We start from the raw sequence: 13,833 nt of genomic DNA on the forward strand, positions 1-13,833 counted from the left end.
ATGAATACCCCACTCAGACACATTATACTGACTCCGAGCCGACCAGTCCTTGTTGTACCCATTAATGCCGAGCGCCAGGCAGGGACCAACAAGTACCATATTTTAACGTCTTTTAATGTATGACGCGGTCGGGGATCGAACCCGCGACCTTCCGCTCTCCGGGCGGACGCTCTAACCACTACACCACGGAGGCGGTTTCACCGAGAATAGAACGGAGTGTGACGAAGGAACGCTTCAGCCACTGGGTGACGCTGTCATGTTGTATCTGGTTCATTGGGGTTGACCCGTGAAGGTCCGGGTTAGAACTGATCTTCAGTAACCCATGCTTGTCGTAAGAGGCGACTAACGGGATCGGGTGGTCAGGCTCGCTGACTTGGTTGACACATGTCATCGGTTCCCATTCACGTAGATCGATGCTCATGCTGTTGATCCCTGGATTGTCTGGTCCAGACTCGATTATTTACAGACCGCCGCCATATAGCTGGAATATTGCTGAGTGCGGCGTAAAAGTAAACTCACTCACTCATTGGGGTTGGGTATGCAAACGTGGTAATGTACAAGAACAGTTTCGGGGAGTAGTGGTTTGGTTTTAAAGGTATATATGCCAACACGTGTCCTGGGGATTGGATCAGTATTCTGGATATGACAATTTAGTTAATGAGTTAGTCATGCTTGGAGTAAATCGCTTTTTGTTACTTTTAAGTAATTGAGATATTCTGAAATAGGTTACGACTATAATGGCCAACTTCGAAAGATATGAATCCGTAATTTTGCAAGATTTTAGGGAAAGATAAAGATTATAGGCTCTATGTGGAAATCAATGCTATTTTGATGTCCAAAACGTTAAATTGGATTTTTTGAAAATGTTAACAGATTATATTCTTACTGATCACAGGTACAACAATTCGTCTTTAAAACAATAAATTAAACTCATTCCATGACAGAGCGCCTTTAAATCCTCATCATTTAACTTATTTACAACATGATAATCAAAGTGACATTCCACCCTTTGATCTCGCCGTGCCGGTTCGGTGTAGTACGTATATCAGGTAAGAATTCAATGAGTCTCAATTACCTGGGAATTCGTCAGTGGTAATGCGTGCCATGTTCAGAGGAGGGCAGTAGATACACTGTGCCAGAACTATATACACTTATCTACATCAAACACTAGGAATGATTAAAGTTCTACACAGGAACGTTCTTCGTATTAAATGCGAAATTAGGTACTTCGGTAAACCGCAAATTAGTTTGATCGACTGACTTATGGACTGGTTCTTTGAAGCCGACTGCCCTTGTTCTACATTATCAGGTCAGTCTCTGTGTGAAGCAGACCGACCTCAGTGCCATTTCCAAGATTCTGCAAAACGATATTAGTAAATATAGTTAACTAAGGCATGCTTCATAATTATTCACTAATTTCCACACACATCATCAAACTATTAAGTCGTTTGCGTTAGATTAAAATGATTAAGGTATTTGGAGACTCGAAGTCTACGAACTCGAGCCAACAGTTTTATTTCAAGGAAACTCATTTTCTTTAAGAACTTTTTAAAACTTGTATTACATCACTTAAAACCGCAGCGGGTTACCAAGTAGTTAAAGTATTCACTCGTCACTTTCACGGCCGGTTTCGATCCGTTTGGGTACAATTTTGAGCCATGTTGGACCCTGTGTTCCTGGAGTCTTACCAACAGCGGTGTAAAAGCATCCTCAACTCACTCATAACATGGTCATGGTTTAATTGACATCGTTTTATTTCCCTAAGACACAGTCAGCTATTGTTCCCTAAGACACAGTCAGCGATCGTTACCCTAAGACACAGTCAGCGATTGTTCCCCTAAGTCACAGTCAGCGATTGTTCCCTTTAGACAGTCAGTGATTGTTCACCTAGGACACAGTCAGCGATTGTTCCCCTAGGACACAGTCAGCTATTGTTCCCCTAGGACACAGTCAGCGATTGTTCCCCTAGGACACAGTCAGCTATTGTTCCCCTAGGACACAGTCAGCTATTGTTCCCCTAGACATAGTCGCCATTTGTTACCTTAAGACACATTCAGCGATTGTTCCCCTATGAAACAGTCAGCTATTGTTCCCCTAGGACACAGTCAACTATTGTTCCCCTAAGACACAGTCATCTATTGTTCCCCTAGGACACAGTCAGCGATTGTTCCCCTAGGACACAGTCAGCTATTGTTCCCCTAGGACACAGTCAGCGATTGTTCTCCAAGACACAGTCATCTATTGTTACCTTAAGACACAGTCAGCGATTGTTCCCCTAGGACACAGTCAGCTATTGTTACCTTAAGACACAGTCAGCGATTGTTCCCCTAGGACACAGTCAGCGATTGTTCCCCTAGGACACAGTCAGCGATTGTTCCCCTAGGACACATTCAGCGATTGTTCCCCTAGGACACATTCAGCGATTGTTCCCCTAGGACACAGTCAGCTATTGTTCCCCTAGGACACAGTCAGCGATTGTTCCCCTAGGACACAGTGAGCGATTGTTCCCCTAGGACACAGTCAGCGATTGTTCCCCTAGGACACAGTCAGCGATTGTTCCCCTAGGACACAGTCAGCGATACTAAAGACTTCCCGTTATACCATGAGACATTATCAGCCTAATCACACACTGTCACGATACGAACCTATTCCGACTACCATGGGGTGTCCTTTGCTGCCAAAGAATACCAACGGGGTACCAGGTAAAACAGTTGTTGGTAGCATGGCCAACATATACAACATCATGGCATCAACTACCCCAACAATTACTATTAGAGTCCGTTCGAGAGAAAAAAAACGTGCTACGATTTCGTGACACGTCGACTTATATTCAATGATGCCTATTCAAATACAGTGATATAAATATACAACTCAAAACAAGTTAAGGGTCATGCGATATCATCATGTTATGTTATTGATGGGGTTGGTTGCATTATATATAAATTTTACATTCCGTGTATGATAGTTTATTCAAAGCCATTGCAGAACCTGGACAAAGGCTGCAGATAACCGTGGTGTCCATAGGCATCATGTGGTAGGGTGTTCAAAAATGAACAAATTCAAACATTGAGTGCTTCCCAGAAACACCACCACTGCGTTTGTGAAAGATGATATTTCATCATGAGCAGCATGTTGTTCGTGGGATTAGTGCTGTACATGCTTATTTTCCCTATAAAACTTGCAATTGTCGCATTGTTATTGTAACTTGTATTCAACAATGACAGGATGTCAACTGAGCATGACAGACAGAGGAAGATCTTTTGCTTGGCTTCAAGATGGTGAACCTCAACGCAGTATGGCTCATAGACTAAATGTGAGTGAGAGTGTCATTGGAAGGTTATGGCAACGGTCTCGTGTCACTGGAATGCTGAATAATCGACCACGTTCTGGCAGGCCTCCATCAACAACACCTGGAGAAGACTGATATCTGACAAATATATCCCTCCGACAACGCAGAGTAACTGCCAGACAATTCCGTGACCAAGTGAGAGCTACCACAGGTGCCCTGGTATCTGATCAGACTCTCAGGAACCGACTGAGGAGGAACAATCTTCGGGCACGGCGACCGGCAGTACGACAACCACTCCTTCAGCGACACAGGACGGCAACACGTGACTGGTGTAGACGCCATGTTCGTTGGCAACGTGCTCAGTGGACGTCGGTTCTTTTCTCCGACGAGTCTAGGTTTACTCTGCAGTTCCACGATGGTAGAACTCGTGTGTAACAGTTTGCCAGTTGGAAGCTGGGGTATCATGGCTTGGGGTGCGTTTTCCTTTTTTCAAATACACCTCTCTATGTCATTAATGGTAGCCTGACCGGAAATCGATATATACGGGAGATTATCAGACCCCTTGTTTTGCCATGTTTACCATATTCCAAGATGACAATGCCCAACCACTAAGTGCCCGTGTCGTGAAGGACTTGTGACAGCACATGGAATGGCCGGCATATTCAACAGATCTAGCCTCTATGGAACATGTTTGGGACAAGTTAGGACGTCGGCTTCATAATAACCACGCCCCTCCCAAACAACCATGCAGCACTGGCCCAGTATCTCATTGTAGAATGACAGGCAATACCCCAAGCCTTCTTCCAACCTCTGGTGGACAGTATGAGACAGGTGTACTGCTTAATGCTCGAGGTGGTTCATCCGTTGTTAGTCTAATGATGACGTTAGAATGTTCACTTCTGACAGTAGGTCACTTTGACCTTATTGCTGTGTATAACATGTAGCCCGTCCCACCGTCCTTGACGGACTATATTTGTGAAGGACGGTCTATTAAATACGTAAGGAAATATTTGAAAAAAACATAAACTTGGTTTGAACTTCGTCTTAGCATTCATGCTCTTTCTCGTTCTCGTTCCAACATTTGTTCGCGTTCTCGTTCCAACATTTGTTCTCGTTCTCGTTCCAACATTTGTTGATTTTTTTATTGTTTTAGTTTTTGGAAACTTGCTGAGTTTGTTCAGGACTGGTCACATTTTGGACAGCCAGTCCTTGGACAGGTCACATTTCAAAACTATTTTATACACTACTTATTGATCAGCAATAACTGACATTCCTGCTGTTTTTGTCTCCCGTTATTGTGATCATGAAATGTTGGCTCGAGTTGTTAAATGATCGATACCTTTCACTGTTATATTTGTAGTTATGATGGCCATTAAATTGTTGAAGGAAAACCAAGTTCTATGGGTGGTCAAGTTCTTTATTGCAATGAGTGCGACGTTTCTGTGTAGGTACTAACACCGCTATCAAGCAAGTTCCGGTGCCCCTCCCCTCCCAGGGCCGTATATGCATCAAGCTGTCAACCACAGGTTGGTCCCAATCGGATCGGAAGTACAGGATAGTGTCTTCTTAAAGCTCGAAAGTTAAAAACGATTTACCTTCAAAATCGCATTATTGGTTTCAGTAAATGTTTCATATAGATGCCGTATTGTACAGATGTATCGCAGCAATGAATATCACATGCGTGCTGCCAGTAAATGTTCAAGCGTTGCTGTGTCATGGAGTGCACACGACTAAAGTAGTGTCGGAAATAGAAAAAAACTGTATTTTCTCATTTATCTCTACATTTTATGTAGTTGATATGTGCAAGTGTGAAATATATGTTAAACTAAGTTCGGCCTAACTACAGTCTCAGTGGTAGGGGCATAGGAAACGTAGAAAAAAGACTTTACTGAGGAGAGATTAGTGCAGAAATGAGCAATGCGAATTTTTTCTAAGTCCAAAACGATTTATTTGGAACAGACCATGGCTTTATGCAAATTGGTGTGCGACGATATTGTATTACAAAGGACACTTTTTAAATGCCCAATTTGAAATTAGACGTAGCTTCATTATAAACAATAGCTGACGTAAAAAATAATAACTTTCATGCTGAAACTGTTAAGGATGTAGCTTCCATGGAGTCTCACTGTCACTATAAAAAGAAATAGATAGGAGGGTTCGTCTCAAAAGCAAAACCTGGAGGGGTGTCACAGACGATCGTTGGTGTCGGGCTAGGGGATAGACCTAGAGTATCAGCTAAGATAAGAGAATCCTTTAGGGCAATCAATAGGTGAGACATAGTCAGCACACATGAAAAAGCACAAAATATCTATGAGATGCCCCCTTGTGCCTGTAGTCAGCACATGCATTTCATGCCAGGTGAGTCAACTGTCCGTCGTCATACCTGGCTGAGCGACCTAATTGTCATCTATAGTCTGATCTATTGTTTTCAGCAGCTATTCGTATATTTTCTAAGTTTTGCCCGATTTTACGAGTAAACATGCTTTTCTGGATATCCTATAACGCATCCCACTGAATGCCAAGTTAGGCCAAGTGGGTTATTTCCACATATGCTATTTGCAGTTGTGTAAATTTTAGGGTTACAGAGTAACAGCAAAAAAACTGTTTTTTTTCTATTTCCGACAGTACTTTAGTCGATTAACCAAACATTAAATTACATTTGTGACGTCATTCCATTGTCTGTTCGCTCCATTACTTTTCAGGAATGGAGCGATGTGTACCAGTTTCAAAATAAAACCTTCATTTTGTCATTTAATTTTGATAACAGAAATATTCCCAATACTTCGAATGTAATTTAAGTAGGGTAATATCCTCGTAACTCTCCATTCCTTAAAAATAATGTGCCTCGGCCCCTCCGGGGCCTCGGCTCCATTATTTTTAAGGAATGGAGAGTTACTCGGACATAACCCTCTACGGAGCCCTCGTCAATTTAATTTACGAGACACTAGAACAATACTCCCTTCTATGCAAAAACATTTAAATATGGCGTGCCTTGTGAGAGAAATCCCTAAACTGACTGCGATAAGTGGGTTTCATAGTTTTCCTATTTTAAAAGGGCCAAACAGGATATCAGGGAGTGAGTTAAAGGTGGGAAAGGGGGAGGAACGAAGTGTGAGAGAGGGTGAGGGAGATGGGTTTTTTTAAAGAATGACATGTTGTAATTATCACAACAGAGATCGCCTCGTTCATCATAACTGACGCTTTGAATTGCTACATTTAATTAACCCCATCACATCCCGCCTGGTAGCACGCCCCTGGACCGCTGCCGTTTACAGGGAGTTTAAATGCGTAAAATTAAAAATAAATCAGGTACAAAGACAAAATTGATATTTCCACAATTCATACTTATCTTGTCATGAAGGTCAGTTCGCAAGCCTCCTATGCAACACACAAGTAGCCTACATACATAGGCGGAGCCAGAAATTTGTGGGGGGTGGGTGTGTGTTTCGAACCCCCTGAATCCCACCTTGGCTCCGCCATTGCAAAACATTGCCTTCAGTGTGGTCTTTAGTCGTGTTTCAAGGGGGAGGGAGGGGTCCTCCCAACCCCCTGAACCCCTCCCCCCTCTCTGGATCCGACACTGTACATATCATATTTCGGCCTGGGGTTGATTTACAGCCTGTGTGCCGGACTGGTGAACCCGTGAAGGTCCGGGTTAGAACTGGTCTTCAGCAACCCATGCTTGTCGTAAAAGGTGTTACGAGAGTGTGTTTTTGTAATTTGTGATATCATTGATTAAGTGATAATTATTATGGGTCAATGTTTAAGTTTTGAGTGTGGGTTGCGGCTCACACCTTGCATCATGTATGTTCAATGGCAATGGCATTTTTTAGCGGTACGCCTTCAGAGTTGCCTCCCTTGGTTTGTTTATTATGTTTTGTCATGCCGCATGTTCAACATGATTCGTGAATGTTCTGAATGGATAAAGAATGTTCTCTGTGTCAGTATATATAAAGGCTGGTTGTTGTGTTGACACACACGGAATTACACGGAACTTTTCATATTACTGGAGTTGTGTACATCTTCCTGCCGTCACCTGCCTACCGTCGTCTGTCTGTCAACATCGTCAAGACCGATTGTCTACTGACTACCTTCAGTTAGAATATCTGCTCTCATCGTAAATACCAAGACTCTGGTGAGTTAATATTTCATATTTGTGACCCATTACTTTAGATTTGTGACTCAACTGCATTGTACTAAATATCTGTATTGTCATTCATTATAGCTTGCTCATTGTTTGCTCAATATATTATTGAATATTTTAGACTTGTCTGTGTTATATTTTGCTGGGTCAAAGGGGACTCTTAAATCTTTTTGTCACGGCAATTATTAACCGTAACAAAGGCAACTGACGGGATCGGGTGGTCAGGCTCACTGACTGGGTTGACACGTGTAGTCGTATCCCAATTGCGTAGATTGATGCTCATGCTGTTGATCACTGGGTTGTCTGGTCCAGACTCGATTATTTACAGACTGCCCACATTTGTTTAATCGCTCGGTATTAATTAACCACAAGTTTTTTAAGAATGAATTTGGTGTTCCGCTTAAGACTAACCACAAGTCTTCATATGTAATAGTTAAAAGTGTACAAAAAAACAACAAAGTTTATTCGTTCTTGAACGTCGTTTGGTATGACGTAACCGGGGATCGAATCCGCGACCCTCTGCTCTCCAGGCGGACGCTCTAACCACTACACCACTGAGGCGGTCCATTGTCACAGAGTTAGGCCCTTACTTTGTGCTTTTCACCAATGACTTATTGTTATTCGCTTAAATGTGTCCCACGGCGTGGGATAGTGATGACGACGCATTCTTGTTTATTTGGGGTGTGTGTGTTGTATTGTTTTAATCATCAATGGGTTACTTATAAAGATATTTAATTAATAATTACCAAAAACGAATGCTCGGCTCACAGAAACGATCTTAAGTTTCGTCTTTTGTCTGCTGTTGTTAACGAAAGAGTCAGCAATATTACACCAAAGTCTTTCTGTAAATATTCGATGCTGAACAAGACACTGACATCATGAGCATTGCTGACAGTTACGATGACGTATAAGCAGCATATCACCGATTCCAACTGCCTACGACAAGCGGAACGGTGGGGTAGCCTAGTGGTTAAGGCGTTCGCTCGTCACGCTGAAGACCCGTGTTCGATTCCCCACATGGGCACTATGTGTGAAGCCCATTTCTGGTGTCCCACGCCGTGATATTGCTGGAATATTGCCAAAAGCGGCGTAAAACCAAACTCAGTCACTCGCTCCTACGACAAGCATATATGATATTGCTGGAATATTGCCAAAAGCGGCGTAAAACCAAACTCAGTCACTCACTCCTACGACAAGCATATATGGACACCTATAGCCTTAATCGGAATACCGACAGCTCCCATACAACAGTTACGCTAGGTGTGAATAGCCTCTGTATACAGGTTTTGTTATTATGGTGTTTCACGATTAATTATTGAAAAACGTGTGGCAAATGAAACCTGAAAGAGCAGACTTATTACCTATTTGACCTAACTGCTGTGTCGACAATATATTTGGAAAACAAAAACATGTTCCCCAAAGTTAAAAATCCAAAGCTAAATATTCATTGAAATAATTCTTATAGTGATAACATTCACTTACCTAAGTGTTCCAAATCGATGTTTGGGGGTATTTCGTGGAGAAAAAAGACGCAGTTTACCATAATTTGTAAGAAAACACTACATAGATTCAAAACAATCGGCCGAGATTACTCTCTATCCGGTAAGAACTGGTTTCAAAGTTAGCAAACAACATCAATATATCACGAACTCAGTAAATATTGAATATTTTTACAAAATTAAATCGTCAAAAAAGGAAAAATAACATGTTTTGTTAGTAATTGTTAGTAAACTTACCTCTGGATTATGGTAGCCTTTATTCCAGTGGTTTCACAGATACATACAGAAAAGAAAATGAAATATCTTAAACACCAAGTCATAGCTATTCCTAGAGGTATGCCTAATTGTCTACTGGGTTACCTCCCCTGATCATGACGTCACGATATTGTTGTTTGAAAACTCTTTAAACATTTTCTGAAAATAATGTACATGTGACATCACACGTGATCGGGAGGGTAATAGATCCCATAATCTAGAGGTAATTTACTAACAATTACTAACAATACATGTAATTGTTCCTCTTTACAACGTAAACATTCCCTCTGAGTTATGGTAGCCTGAATCCCACGTATGGAAGGAGTGTCCCCCTTTGAAGATAATTCTAGCTATGACTTAGTGAGAGATAACCATAGATTATCTCCAGATTGGGTCAGTAGTAGTGAGGAATGAAATTCCTTGGCTTTCATTCCCTTATATTGTAGACAATCTAGATTCTATTTTGACTTAATCTAAATTAATGACATCACTTCCGGTCTTATGACATCAATTCCTGTTCCTATGAAGTCACTCCTGGTTATGACGTCACTTCCGGTTACTGATACGTGTTCTCTAATTGATGGCAACATCAACAGCTTCCCTTAGTATCTGATAAGTATCAAACTCGCTAACGTGCTGATTACCTTCGAGCAAATCTCCATCCAACGATCCTAAGGAGTATGAATAGGACATGTCCTTGAATCCAGTATGGCTCCCAGAAACTTGATCCGAGTAGTGGGCCTCAATTCAGATTACTGAATGGGTGAATACATGTAGGGTGAACTTTGTCTGTTTAAAAAGTACTGTGGTTATTACATGCCTCGCCAGAAAATCATGGTAACCATGTATCGATATCTGACGTCGATGGACAGGAGTGAATAACCATGAAGCTAGGGAAATTCCGAACGGTAGAACTTGGAATTGGAATCAGTTCACAGCGAATCTTAGATATCTCTGTGAACGCGGGTGTATCGGGATATGTAGGTAAGCATCCTTTAGGTCTATACAGATAAACTTTGAGTCCTGACGGATTAGAGTTCATAGATTGGCTAGAGATTCCATCTTGAACTTCGGAGGTTTTTGAGGATAATTCTTATTTAACAACTTTAGATCTATGATCATGCTCATCTCGTCCGTATCCTTCTTGGGGACGAGAAAAAACACTGGAGAATAAAACCTGCACGTTAGGTCCGACGGAGGAAGTTCTACAATTGCTCGTTTCTCCAATAGTTGTTCTATAGCTCGGTTTGCCCCTACTAGATGCTGACCTTGTAGGAAAAACCGCCGACCTGTTGGAAAACAAGTCACAGGAGGTAGAGTGGCCCAGGGAAGTAGAAAAACTCTCTCTACGACTGATAAAATCCACTTGTCTGATGTTATCAACTTCTAATTGTCCGCATATTGGGATAGTCCGTTTCCAAGTCGAGGGACGTTTCCGGTTCACAAGGAAGAGTAAAAGGAACTATGTGATCTGTGTCAATATTTCCTTGAAGTGGGTCTTGAGGCACGAAAAGACCTGGCACCCCTACGCCTACCTCTAGACAAGTTTGAGCCTCTGGATGTAGAATATGAAGAAGCATGTGTCCTAGAATCCGAGGCCTGGTCAAAAGCTGATCTCTGGACTGGTTCAAAACGATCGGTGCAGTTGAAGATCCCCTTGACGAGGAGGAACATGACAACGGTTCCCTTCTTGATCTACGGATAGATCTACCTCTGTTTTGGTTTAAGAGCACCGAAGCTGGTCTCGGGTTCAAATTCCCGGAAGTCATAGCATCTCAGGCCTCAATGGCTTGCTGACACTGGCCATTAAATGTACTATTTGAGTCAAATGGCTATTGGAATAAGAACTCCTTAGACGCGTCTGGAAGATTCCTCACAGAGTTCAACCTTTGCATCCTATTTATAGCTGTGAGGCGACCCAGGATATTAACTTGATTATCCATAGCATCCGCCAAGGTCTGGAAGACCACATCTAGGAATGAGTGTGCGAGGTCTACTTCCTGAGCCGACATCGATACAAGTGTGTCCTTTTTAATCCCCGTATAGTCCTGGAAAATGGGAGGTAAACGGGCATGCACCCCCCCAACGAACCAGTTAGAATAGGACAGTATTTCAATTGATGCACGAGCATCACTTTCTTAAGGGAAGACGAATGTGGTAGCGATAATTTAGGCATCCATTTAGGCCATCAACCACCAAGTCACTGCGGCTTATTTCTGCCATCTAACCAGAAACATGGGACATGCTTATGTAGACGATTTAACTTGATTTCTGTTATGAATTTCCCGCATGGACTTATCCATAGACGCCTAGATGTCGGATTTGAAACTAGCAAGCAATTCCGATATGGCTGACAGGTCTAGTTGACTTGAGGAAGATTTAGATTTTGACCTCGTTCTATACTTAGATTCTGATGTAACTGATGAAGCAGGAGAGCCAACATTAAACTTCTTAGATTAAGACCCTTCCGAGGAGGATGAATTTTTACGTTTTCTAGATAGGGATCGGGATTCTTCCATTACTAACCACCTTTCCTCAGATATCTCCTGACACAGTTAGCAACGCTCAAGGCTTGAACAGGGAGTTCCCGTAAAACAAGTAGCACAAAGAGAGTGTGGATCGATGTCGGCAATGAATTTTTGACATTGTAAACACTTGTTCTTGGACATGATTGAATGAATCAAAAAGGGCGAGTCCAATATATAGCAAAAATCACATACAAAATGCTTATTAAATGGTAATGCGATTGTCTGCAGACAAATGCGATTTGACTGACCGTTTCTTGAATAGCTTGTGAAGAAGAAAGTCTTGACTTGAATGAAATTTCACTGTTTCTTCTACATGTCTTGTATGTGGACCATACAGAAAAATATGAAGAATTTTCAAACAACAATACCGTGACGTCAGGATTAAGGGAGGTAACACATTAGACAATTAGGCATACCATTAGGAATAGCTATGACTTAGTGTTTAAAATTTCATTTTCTTTTCTGAATGTATCTGTGGAACCACAGGAATAAAGGTTACCATTATCCAGAAGGAATGTTACAATTTTAACAGATTAATTCTACCGACCGACAGTTCTGTTTTCATCATGCACCACATCCAAAATTACTGTTGAATATTATGGTCTTGTCTGGCACAATGTTTACATTGTCACGTGTCAAAACAATACAGAAGCGCGCAGTGGCTAAAGGTTATCTGGGTGCGTTATTAGCACGTCTGCAAGACCTAAAACAAGTTTAAGAAAGTGGGTTACTGTCCAATCAAATTGCCTGTGGGATGCCTATACAAGTACGTTCTTGTAAGCCCTGTCGCCATGTTCTGCCACAATATGTTCTATCGGCATTTTTGCAATTAATCTATAGCCATTATCCATATTCGAGTTTGGCGGTTATTTACCATGTTTAGATGGGTGAATGTTACATGATGTCAAAAGAAAGGCTATAATCAGAGAAGTAGGTTCTATATTTGTTGGGCATTTTCAAGGCATACAATCCAAATGGCATTCGAAATTGTACTGAACAGAGTCCCAAAGATTTCCCGATCCTCCCTGGGTGGTTTGTTGTGCAAAACAGCAGTCCCCGGTAAACAAACGGTGGTATGTACATATATAATCGAATGGGGATTATGGTAGCTACGCCCCTGAATGCCGTTTATGCTGCCTCAGGCAACCAATTAAATCTTGAGTCTGACCACCCTGTCCACTTTGTAAAGACAGTCTTCATCCTGCACTTGTCCCAAGACAACCCCTTGGTTGTAAAAATGTGGTTCAAAGGACCCAGAGTGTACAGGTATTTATCATCCAAAACTGAGTTCCACGGGAGATATTACTTGTGTGACATTAAACGATATCTCCTAGGAGATACAGTTTTGACAGTAGATTTTGTACAATGCCCTGGAAATGCTAAGACGTCATGAACTTGATGACGTCACAATGCTATGACATCACTGCACTGCAAGTTTGGCAGTACCGAGTTCAGAGATGTACATTTTTCATTGAAAACTAATGAAGAGTGATTTTGGATGATAAACAGAATCTTACCCTCGTTTCCTCTGATATCAAAATGTATCAACACTCGTTGATAAAGTTAAAATTTCCTCGACAAACCTCGGATATTTGTCAACTCGGGTTCATATAATTGATATCAGAAGACACTTGGTTGAGATTCTCTATTTCTGAGACATAGTACGAGCCATCAGGGGGGTTTGTCCATATCAATCACTGGCTTGTCTGACCCTGACTCAAATTGTTTAGGCTGCCCTGACATAGCAGGTAAAACAACAAACCAACAATTCATCAAACTCACATTAGATCAAAAACTGACCCATAATAAACAACAAACTAACTTCGAGAACAAACAGCAGTTTATTTTCTCTGGCAATAAATTACTTTTCAACAGCAACAAAAAAGACTGCTGCCAAGTCTAACAACGACACGTATAAATACGACACACAACAGTCTGTCATGGGAGTTTGGCAGATACTTGAACAAGCCCCCACTGGCCAGGGACCTTACATGCTATTGGGGCTGAGTTGAACATGGGAGTTTGGCAGATACTTGAACAAGCCCCCACTGGCCAGGGACCTTACATGCTATTGGGGCTGAGTTGAATATGGGAGTTTGGCAGATACTTGAACAAGCC

This window comes from Haliotis rubra, unplaced genomic scaffold (genome assembly GCF_003918875.1).
Source record: "Haliotis rubra isolate DU_JTF1 unplaced genomic scaffold, ASM391887v1 Scf67, whole genome shotgun sequence".
Lineage (NCBI taxonomy): Eukaryota > Metazoa > Mollusca > Gastropoda > Lepetellida > Haliotidae > Haliotis > Haliotis rubra.